The sequence below is a fragment of the Brachionichthys hirsutus genome, chromosome 5 (assembly GCF_040956055.1).
Source record: "Brachionichthys hirsutus isolate HB-005 chromosome 5, CSIRO-AGI_Bhir_v1, whole genome shotgun sequence".
Lineage (NCBI taxonomy): Eukaryota > Metazoa > Chordata > Actinopteri > Lophiiformes > Brachionichthyidae > Brachionichthys > Brachionichthys hirsutus.
The window spans coordinates 15,870,710-15,880,709 of NC_090901.1; the positions used below are offsets into that span (position 1 = coordinate 15,870,710).

General features: G+C 43.5%; 1 protein-coding gene across 1 annotated transcript in view; it reads left to right on the forward strand.

Moving 5' to 3' along the window:
• znf423 (zinc finger protein 423) overlaps positions 1-10,000 on the forward strand; it is a 152,559-nt gene that overhangs the window by 49,880 nt on the left and 92,679 nt on the right. The gene's annotated exons all lie outside the window — the stretch shown is intronic.

The window sequence follows — 10,000 nt, forward strand, 5'->3', positions numbered from 1 at the left end:
ATAAGTCAGGAGCGAAGTCTGCAGGGGGGGGGGGGGGCAGCAAGACAGGGCACTCACATAAACAGCACAAAGAACAACAATGAAAGGGGGACACTGGGACAGGGCCTCCCTTCATGCATCCGGCGAGTTCTGTTACGTTCTATGCTCCTCACCTTTCCTCTCGTCCAGCTGTGAACAACACCTGACTTCACTTCCCTTTGATTGACTTGTTTTCCAGCAGTCATACATACATTTAACAACATTCAAGGGACATATAAGACACAAGAGTTGAGCAGCAATGCTGTACAGGTATATAATATACAGGTATATAGTATACATGATATGATATACAGGTATGTAATAATATACAGGTATATAATATACATGATATGATATACAGGTATGTAATAATATACAGGTATATAATATGCATGATATGATATACAGGTATGTAATAATATACAGGTATATAATATACATGATATGATATACAGGTATGTAATAATATACAGGTATATAATATACATGATATGTAATAATATACAGGTATATAATATACATGATATGATATACAGGTATGTAATAATATACAGGTATATAATATACAGGTATGTAATATACATGATATGATATGCAGGTATGTAATAATATACATGATATAATATACAGGTATGTAATAATATACAGGTATATAATATACATGATATGTAATAATATACAGGTATATAGTATACATGATATGATATACAGGTATGTAATAATATACAGGTATATAATATACATGATATGATATACAGGTATGTAATAATATACAGGTATATAATATACATGATATGTAATAATATACAGGTATATAATATACATGATATGATATACAGGTATGTAATAATATACATGATATGATATACAGGTATGTAATAATATACAGGTATATAATATACATGATATGTAATAATATACAGGTATATAATATACATGATATGATATACAGGTATGTAATAATATACAGGTATATAATATACATGATATGTAATAATATACAGGTATATAATATACATGATATGATATACAGGTATGTAATAATATACAGGTATATAATATACAGGTATGTAATATACATGATATGATATGCAGGTATGTAATAATATACATGATATAATATACAGGTATGTAATAATATACAAGTATATAATATACATGATAGGATATACAGGTATGTAATAATATACAGGTATATAATATGCATGATATAATATACAGGTATGTAATAATATACAGGTATATAATATGCATGATATGATATACAGGTATGTAATAATATACAGGTATATAATATACATGATATGATATACAGGTATGTAATAATATACAGGTATATAATATACAGGTATGTAATATACATGATATGATATACAGGTATGTAATAATATACATGATATGATATACAGGTATGTAATAATATACAAGTATATAATATACATGATATGATATACAGGCATGTAATAATATACAAGTATATAGTATACATGATATGATATACAGGTATATATATTGCAGGTACAGGTTACATGCATACATGTACACACATGAGCAGCAGAGAAAGGGAACCATGTGCAACTTTGCTGCTGGTCGCTCGCTGGAGGAAGCGCCCCGCCCTGAGGAAGAGGCACTGACCTTCCTCCTCGCTGTTCCTGACATCCAGCAAGGGCTGATGCTGGTGGGGTGATGCATGGTGGGCAGGGGGCGTACCCCCCCCTTGTTGACTGCCAAGCTATGCGGTCTGTAAGTGAACAGATAAAACTCATCTGTGTATGTGTGTGTGTGCAGAGATTTGTATGTGCCTATGACTTGTGTGTGTGGGTATGTGGTGTGTGTGTGTGTGTGTGTGTGTGTGTGTGTGCAGAGATTTGTATGTGCCTATGACTTGTGTGTGTGGGTATGTGGTGTGTGTGTGTTGTCCACAGGGAATGGTGGGGGTGTGACAGCTGCAGAGGGAACTGGCAGGCCAGACTGCTTACTGGCTGATAAGGGGGGGGGGGGGGGGGTTCCCATTAGAGACACGATGAGAAGACTAATAATTTATTGCCAAACACACACACACACACACACACACAGATGCTCATGGAGAAGGGGCGGACTGAGAACAAGTTAAGGAGAGCGATCTACATTGTGCGTCTGTGTTGAAGTGGGAATTTGGATTGTTCAGAATATCTGCTTCATCTAATTTAGTGACTTTACCGTGAAGCAGCGTGTTTGTAATCTGACCAGTAGCACCTCAGCTTCCTGCTGCGCTGCTCAGTGATTGGCTCCCAGGGATTCCATTGACCCTCCCTCTGGTCTTTAGTTTATTACATGTCATGCGTAGCAACACTTGCCGGTCTGTGGCTGCGACTCTGACTCTGACTCTGACTCTGACTCTGACTCGACGCGACGTGACTCGACGCGACGTTACGTGACGTTACGTGACGTTACGTGACGTTACGTGACGTTACGTGACTTGGCGTCGAGTCACGTTACGTGAGACCTGGATTTTGATACTTTGTCTGATTTTCTTTGTTGCTTTGCTCCGTTTCAGGGTCGTAGTTTTCTTCCTTTGTGATTTTCTGTTGATACTTTATTCAGACTTCCTGAATGGAAGTTTCCTTTTGGGCTCAGATCCTCGTTCGGATCACTGAATCTATTCCTCTCCCTCGTGTATTTTCCTTCCTCTTTCCTGATGTTTTAATGGCCCCCACCAGTCTTTAATTATTCATATTTTAGTAATACAATCCAAGTTAACGGTTCAAACATTAGTACATAGTAAAGGTCCCGAGGCTTGCTTTTAATTTAATTCCTCTGTTTAAATTAATTTCGGGGCATGCTTGTTCTTTTCGCTTGCTCCACCGCATAGGGGCGGGGCTCTGGGAAAGAGATGGAGGAGAGATGCGGGGGGGGGGGGGGATCACCTGCAGGTGGAGGAACAGCCGTTTGTGTGTGGCAATGGCACAAAATTACTGAGAGACAGTCAAGAGGACGAAGAAATGCTGAAGACCTTTCATCCAATATAAACATCTGGAGTGTAGCGTTCAGTCCACGCAGGCCCAACATCAGGTCTCGCACATAGGTATGCTGTTTGGTGAATTACATACAGTGTATATATATTTAAATATAGCAGAGGACAAGCAGGTGGGTACTGCCAGATAAATACAGAGGATTAATGGATAGAGTTGTAAACAGTAGTGTGTTTTCTATTTCTGTAACTTTGGTATTGCTAATACTAATTCACACCAGATCAGTTGGTGTCACACCCTGGTATAAATTACACCTCAAAGAGAGAGAGCAACTTTCATTAGAGTGAGTCAAAACTCCCACAAGTGTGTTGAAAAGCCTGGAACGATTGCCAAGCGTGCGAGGACAGGGCTGAGGACAGCCCGAGACAACAGAGACAACAGAGACAACAGAGTGAGGTGGGTTTGTCCACCACAGAAAGAGTTCCAGAAAACTGAGAGCAAACCTGGGACAGCAGGAGCTGCTGGGCACCGAGAGGCTGGATGAGGCTGCAGAGCCCTGCGTCGGATGGCCTGGAAGTGAAGTCTGTGCTGCGATCCAGCAGTATTTATACGAACTATTACACGTAATAGTGCTTCTCTGCTTCCCAGCTGCCCGTTCAGCCCATAAGCTGGTGAAGAAATGACCAATGGAATGGGAGGGTTAACCGTGCTAAAGCTAGGGGGCGCTACGCTGTTGCTAGCGGGCGCTACGCTGTTGCTAGCGGGCGCTACGCTGTTGCTAGCGGGCGCTACTCTGTTGCTAGGGGGCGCTACGTTGTTGCGAGGGGCATTACACTGTTTATAGGGGTCGCTACACTGTTGTTAGGGGGCGCTACGCTGTTGCTAGCGGGCGTTACGCTGTTTATAGGGGTTGCTACACTATTGTTAGGGGTCGCTACGCTGTTGCTAGGGGGTGCTACGCTGTTGCTAGGGGGCGCTACGCTGTTGCTAGGGGGTGCTACGCTGTTGCTAGGGGGCGCTATGTTGTTGCTAGGGGCGTTACGCTGTTTATAGGGGTCGCTACGCTATTGTTAGGGGTCGCTACGCTGTTGCTAGGGGGTGCTACACTGTTGCTAGGGGGTGCTACGCTGTTTATAGGGGTCGCTACGCTGTTTATAGGGGTCACTACGCTGTTTATAGGGGTCGCTACGCTGTTGTTAGGGGTCGCTACGCTGTTTATAGGGGTCGCTACGCTGTTGTTAGGGGTCGCTACGCTGTTTATAGGGGTCGCTACGCTGTTGTTAGGGGTCGCTACGCTGTTGTTAGGGGTCTCTACGCTGTTTATAGGGGTCGCTACGCTGTTGTTAGGGGTCGCTACGCTGTTTATAGGGGTCGCTACGCTGTTTATAGGGGTCGCTACGCTGTTGTTAGGGGACGCTACGCTGTTGTTAGGGGGCGCTACGCTGTTTATAGGGGTCGCTACGCTGTTGTTAGGGGGCGCTACGCTGTTGCCGCTCGATCACCTTTTTTGCGTATGCTCAGTTGTGTACCTGTTTGTGTTTGTGACCTGCCGAGACAGAAATGTACACGTGTTTAGACTTTGTTTGTGTGTGTGAGCGCATGTTCCGCTTCATGTTTACACCTGTCCTTCTGTTTGTGTGTGTGTGCGTGAAGCCTGAGCAGCCTGTGGTCTCCATTGATCAGTACGGGGGGTCCCTCACCACAGACACTCTAGTGTTTCTATGCCAGTTCCTATATGTGCACGTTTCGAGGTATTTGTATGATTACTGGACTGATGTTACTTTTTGAGACCATGTTCATGAAGGAGAGCAGCAGTAAAACAGAGGACATGGAGGAAAGTATCAGGTGTGCTCTGTGATAGGACGAAGGGACAGGTCTACAAGACAGTGGTGAGGACAGCCATGATGGACGGCTTAGAGACAGTGGTGAGGACAGCCATGATGGACGGCTTAGAGACAGTGGTGAGGACAGCATGATGGACGGCTTAGAGACAGTGGTGAGGATAGCCATGATGGAGGGCTTAGAGACAGTGGTGAGGACAGCCATGATGGACGGCTTAGAGACAGTGGTGAGGACAGCCATGATGGACGGCTTAGAGACAGTGGTGACACTGTAAACCCTGATCAGTTCAACTCAAAAACATTTTGGAAACTGATTACACAAGAACTTTTAAGTTTGGGTCTTAATTTATTTAAGTAAAGTAATAATTAAAAATAATACTTTCCTTTAACTTAAATGCTTTATGTAATTGTATTTTAAATATTTAATGTTTCTTAACTTAAAAATAGGTAGTTAGTTTTCTTATAATGTCTTATTTCTGACAACTAATTTTAATTGACTTAATGAGGCTTATTAACATTGTCTTCAAGACACATCAGTAATTTCTGAATGAAGGTAGATGTGTAAATGAATATTTTAGGATAGTCTAAATGCAAAGCGTAGCTAATCCCAGACACTCAATGTAGGGATGTCACTCACAACAATCGAAATGCTCTTGGGGCTGAAACTGGTTGTGTCGTCAGGGACCACAATGAGGAGTCCCACAGGAGTGTCAGAAATGTCTGGCTCATCTTCTTGCTGCAAAACACAAGCAATCCAATTATGAGGATAATTCCAGGACAGTTGAAGACATATTTCATTCAAATACACTTACATAAACAGAATTGCATGAAACAAGAAACCGTGGATGCGTTAGTGTGTTTCTGGATGCGTTGGTGTTTGTTTCTGGATGCGTTGGTGTGTGTTTCTGGATGCGTTGGTGTGTGTTTCTGGATGCGTTAGTGTGTTTCTGGATGCGTTGGTGTGTGTTTCTGGATGCGTTGGTGTGTGTTTCTGGATGCGTTGGTGTGTGTTTCTGGATGCGTTGGTGTTTGTTTCTGGATGCGTTGGAGTGTGTTTTTGGATGTGTTAGTGTGTTTCTGGATGTGTTAGTGTGTTTCTGGATGTGTTGGTGTGTGTTTCTGTATGTGTTGTCGTGTGTTTCTGGATGCATTGGTGTGTGTTTCTGGATGTGTTGTCGTGTGTTTCTGGATGTGTTGTCGTGTGTTTCTGGATGCGTTGGTGTGTGTTTCTGGATGCATTGGTGTGTGTTTCTGGATGCGTTGGTGTGTGTTTCTGGATGCGTTGGAGTGTGTTTCTGGATGTGTTAGTGTGTTTCTGGATGTGTTGGTGTTTGTTTCTGGATGCGTTGGAGTGTGTTTCTGGATGTGTTAGTGTGTTTCTGGATGTGTTGGTGTTTGTTTCTGGATGCGTTGGTGTGTGTTTCTGGATGTGTTGTCGTGTGTTTCTGGATGCGTTGGTGTGTGTTTCTGGATGCGTTGGTGTTTGTTTCTGGATGCGTTGGTGTGTGTTTCTGGATGTGTTAGTGTGTTTCTGGATGTGTTGGTGTGTGTTTCTGGATGTGTTGTCGTGTGTTTCTGGATGCGTTGGTGTGTGTTTCTGGATGTGTTGTCGTGTGTTTCTGGATGCATTGGTGTGTGTTTCTGGATGTGTTGTCGTGTGTTTCTGGATGCGTTGTCGTGTGTTTCTGGATGCGTTGGTGTGTGTTTCTGGATGCATTGGTGTGTGTTTCTGGATGCGTTGGTGTGTGTTTCTGGATGCGTTGGTGTTTGTTTCTGGATGCGTTGGAGTGTGTTTCTGGATGTGTTAGTGTGTTTCTGGATGTGTTGGTGTGTGTTTCTGGATGTGTTGTCGTGTGTTTCTGGATGCATTGGTGTGTGTTTCTGGATGCGTTGGCGTGTGTTTCTGGATGTGTTGTCGTGTGTTTCTGGATGCGTTGGTGTGTGTTTCTGGATGCGTTGGTGTGTTTCTGGATGCATTGGTGTGTGTTTCTGGATGTGTTAGTGTGTTTCTGGATGCGTTGGTGTGTGTTTCTGGATGCGTTGGTGTGTGTTTGATGATGATGATGAATATATTTATTAGATAGAATGTTAGAGTACAAGTACAGTCACACAGTAGCATGTATTACAGTACAAATGAAGTCAAACATCCTGTCTAAGAGGAGCATTTCTAAAAAGCCCTTGCGGTCTTGTTTCCGTTGAAAGTCCTTCGTACATAAATCATCCACAATTAACAATACAAATTTAACAATACAAATAAAAATAAAACCAATATTAAATTACTCAATTTATGCAACGTAACATTAGAAAAACAAAAATAAAATGATTTTACACCGCCGATGCAAACTAACAATTAACCTAAAATAAATTACACCACCGATGCAAAATGACAATGGATGACAATAAATTACATAAATTACAATAAATTACTAAGGCAATTAATATGTGCAACGTAGGTGGACAAAAAAAAGGGTGGGGGGGGGGGGGGGGGGGGGGCTTTGATCCGGAGAGAGTCGTGATGACTATCTCCGTTTCTGTCCCCCTAAAAGGTGTATTTTTAGGGCCGTTTTGAAGGAGGCCAAAGAGGTGCATGTTTTGAGGGCAGGAGTCAAACAGTTCCACCCTTGGGTGGCCGTATTGTAAAAAGATGATTTACCCATGTTAGTCCTCTAGGAGGGGGTAATCAGGTTGTTGTTTGAGCTCCCTCTAGTGTTGTGGCTGTGGGTGTCACTAAATCTGTGGACGTGTTTATTCAGGTATGCAGGGATTGAGGGGACTGAGGGCAGAGCTGCATTGACTATTTTAAATGCCAATCCCATCTTGAGCTGTTTAACCCTGTCTTCTACCCTGAGCCATTTTAGGCTAGCAAAATGTCCAGGAAGAAGGTGGGTCATGGGCCCCAGATTGAGGAGTAGCCGAATCAGTTTGTTTTGGGAGGTTTGGAGCCTGGTTTTCAGGGACATTTTGATGTTTGAATACCAGGAGGTGCTAGCATAGTCAAAGAGGGGCTGAACGAGGCTCCAGCAAGAGTACGGAGAGCACTTCTGTTGACAAAACAGACATTCTGCCCAAAAATCTTGTTCTTTGATTGACTTTCTTGACCACCTTAGTTGCCATACTATCGCCAGACAGGTATTTGTCAAGAACACAGCCCTAATAGGTAATCTCTTCTTTGCTCGAGATTACTGTATTATCGACTGTGACCTTGAAATCATCAACATTTATCTCACTTAGAGAGTGTTTAGACCCAAAAAGAATCGATTCGGTTTTACCAAGATGTAGTGACAGTTTGTTATCCGTAAGCCAAGTACGGATTCTGGTGACCTCAGAGCTGAGAGCCTCCTCAACCTGCACTTTGTCCTCTCCCGAAATCAGGAGTGCTGAGTCATCAGCAAACAGGAACAATTTGCAGTTACAGGCAGCACTCATGTCGTTAATGTATAGGAGGAACAGTAACGGCCCTAGAATGCTGCCTTGAGGAACCCCACAGCTCACCGGGAGGGACGAGGACAAGGTTCCGTTTATGTCCACCATTTGTTCTCGTCCCTCAAGGTACGATTTCATCCAGTTTGTTGATGTGCTATCAAAACCAATCGCCCCTAGTTTGTTCAATAAGATTGAATGGTTAACGGTGTCAAAGGCCTTCTGGAGGTCCAGCATGACCATGCCGCAGTATTTGCCCGAGTCTACTTCAACTTCTGGATGCATTGGTGTGTGTTTCTGGATGCGTTGGTGTTTGTTTCTGGATGCGTTGGTGTTTGTTTCTGGATGCGTTGGTGTGTGTTTCTGGATGCGTTGGTGTGTGTTTCTGGATGCGTTGGTGTGTGTTTCTGGATGCGTTGGTGTTTGTTTCTGGATGCGTTGGTGTTTGTTTCTGGATGCGTTGGTGTGTGTTTCTGGATGCGTTGGTGTGGTGTGTGTTTCTGGATGCGTTGGTGTTTGTTTCTGGATGTGTTGGTGTGTGTTTCTGGATGCGTTGGTGTTTGTTTCTGGATGCGTTGGTGTTTGTTTCTGGATGCGTTGGTGTGTGTTTCTGGATGCGTTGGTGTGTGTTTCTGGATGCGTTGGTGTTTGTTTCTGGATGTGTTGGTGTGTGTTTCTGGATGCGTTGGTGTTTGTTTCTGGATGTGTTGTTGTGTGTTTCTGGATGCGTTGGTGTGTGTTTCTGGATGTGTTGGTGTGTGTTTCTGGATGCGTTGGTGTGTGTTTCTGGATGCGTTGATGTTTGTTTCTGGATGCGTTGGTGTGTGTTTCTGGATGCGTTGGTGTGTGTTTCTGGATGCGTTGATGTTTGTTTCTGGATGCGTTGGTGTGTGTTTCTGGATGCGTTGGTGTGTGTTTCTGGATGTGTTGGTGTGTGTTTCTGGATGCGTTGGTGTGTGTTTCTGGATGCGTTGGTGTGTGTTTCTGGATGCGTTGGTGTGTGTTTCTGGATGCGTTGGTGTGTGTTTCTGGATGCGTTGGTGTGTGTTTCTGGATGCGTTGGTGTGTGTTTCTGGATGCGTTGGTGTGTGTTTCTGGATGTGTTGTCGTGTGTGTTTCTGGATGTGTTGTCGTGTGTTTCTGGATGTGTTGTCGTGTGTTTCTGGATGCATTGGTGTGTGTTTCTGGATGCATTGGTGTGTGTTTCTGGATGCGTTGGTGTTTGTTTCTGGATGCGTTGGTGTGTGTTTCTGGATGCGTTGGTGTGTGTTTCTGGATGCGTTGGTGTGTGTTTCTGGATGCATTGGTGTGTGTTTCTGGATGTGTTGTCGTGTGTTTCTGGATGTGTTGTCGTGTGTTTCTGGATGCATTGGTGTGTGTTTCTGGATGCATTGGTGTGTGTTTCTGGATGCGTTGGTGTTTGTTTCTGGATGCGTTGGTGTGTGTTTCTGGATGTGTTGGTGTTTGTTTCTGGATGCGTTGTCGTGTGTTTCTGGATGCGTTGGTGTTTGTTTCTGGATGTGTTAGTGTGTTTCTGGATGCATTGGTGTGTGTTTCTGGATGCGTTGGTGTTTGTTTCTGGATGCGTTGTCGTGTGTTTCTGGATGCGTTGGTGTGTGTTTCTGGATGTGTTGTGTGTTTCTGGATGCGTTGGTGTGTGTTTCTGGATGCGTTGGTGTTTGTTTCTGGATGCGTTGGTGTGTGTTTCTGGATGCGTTGGTGTGTGTTTCTGGATGTGTTGTCGTGTGTGTTTCTGGATGTGTTGTCGTG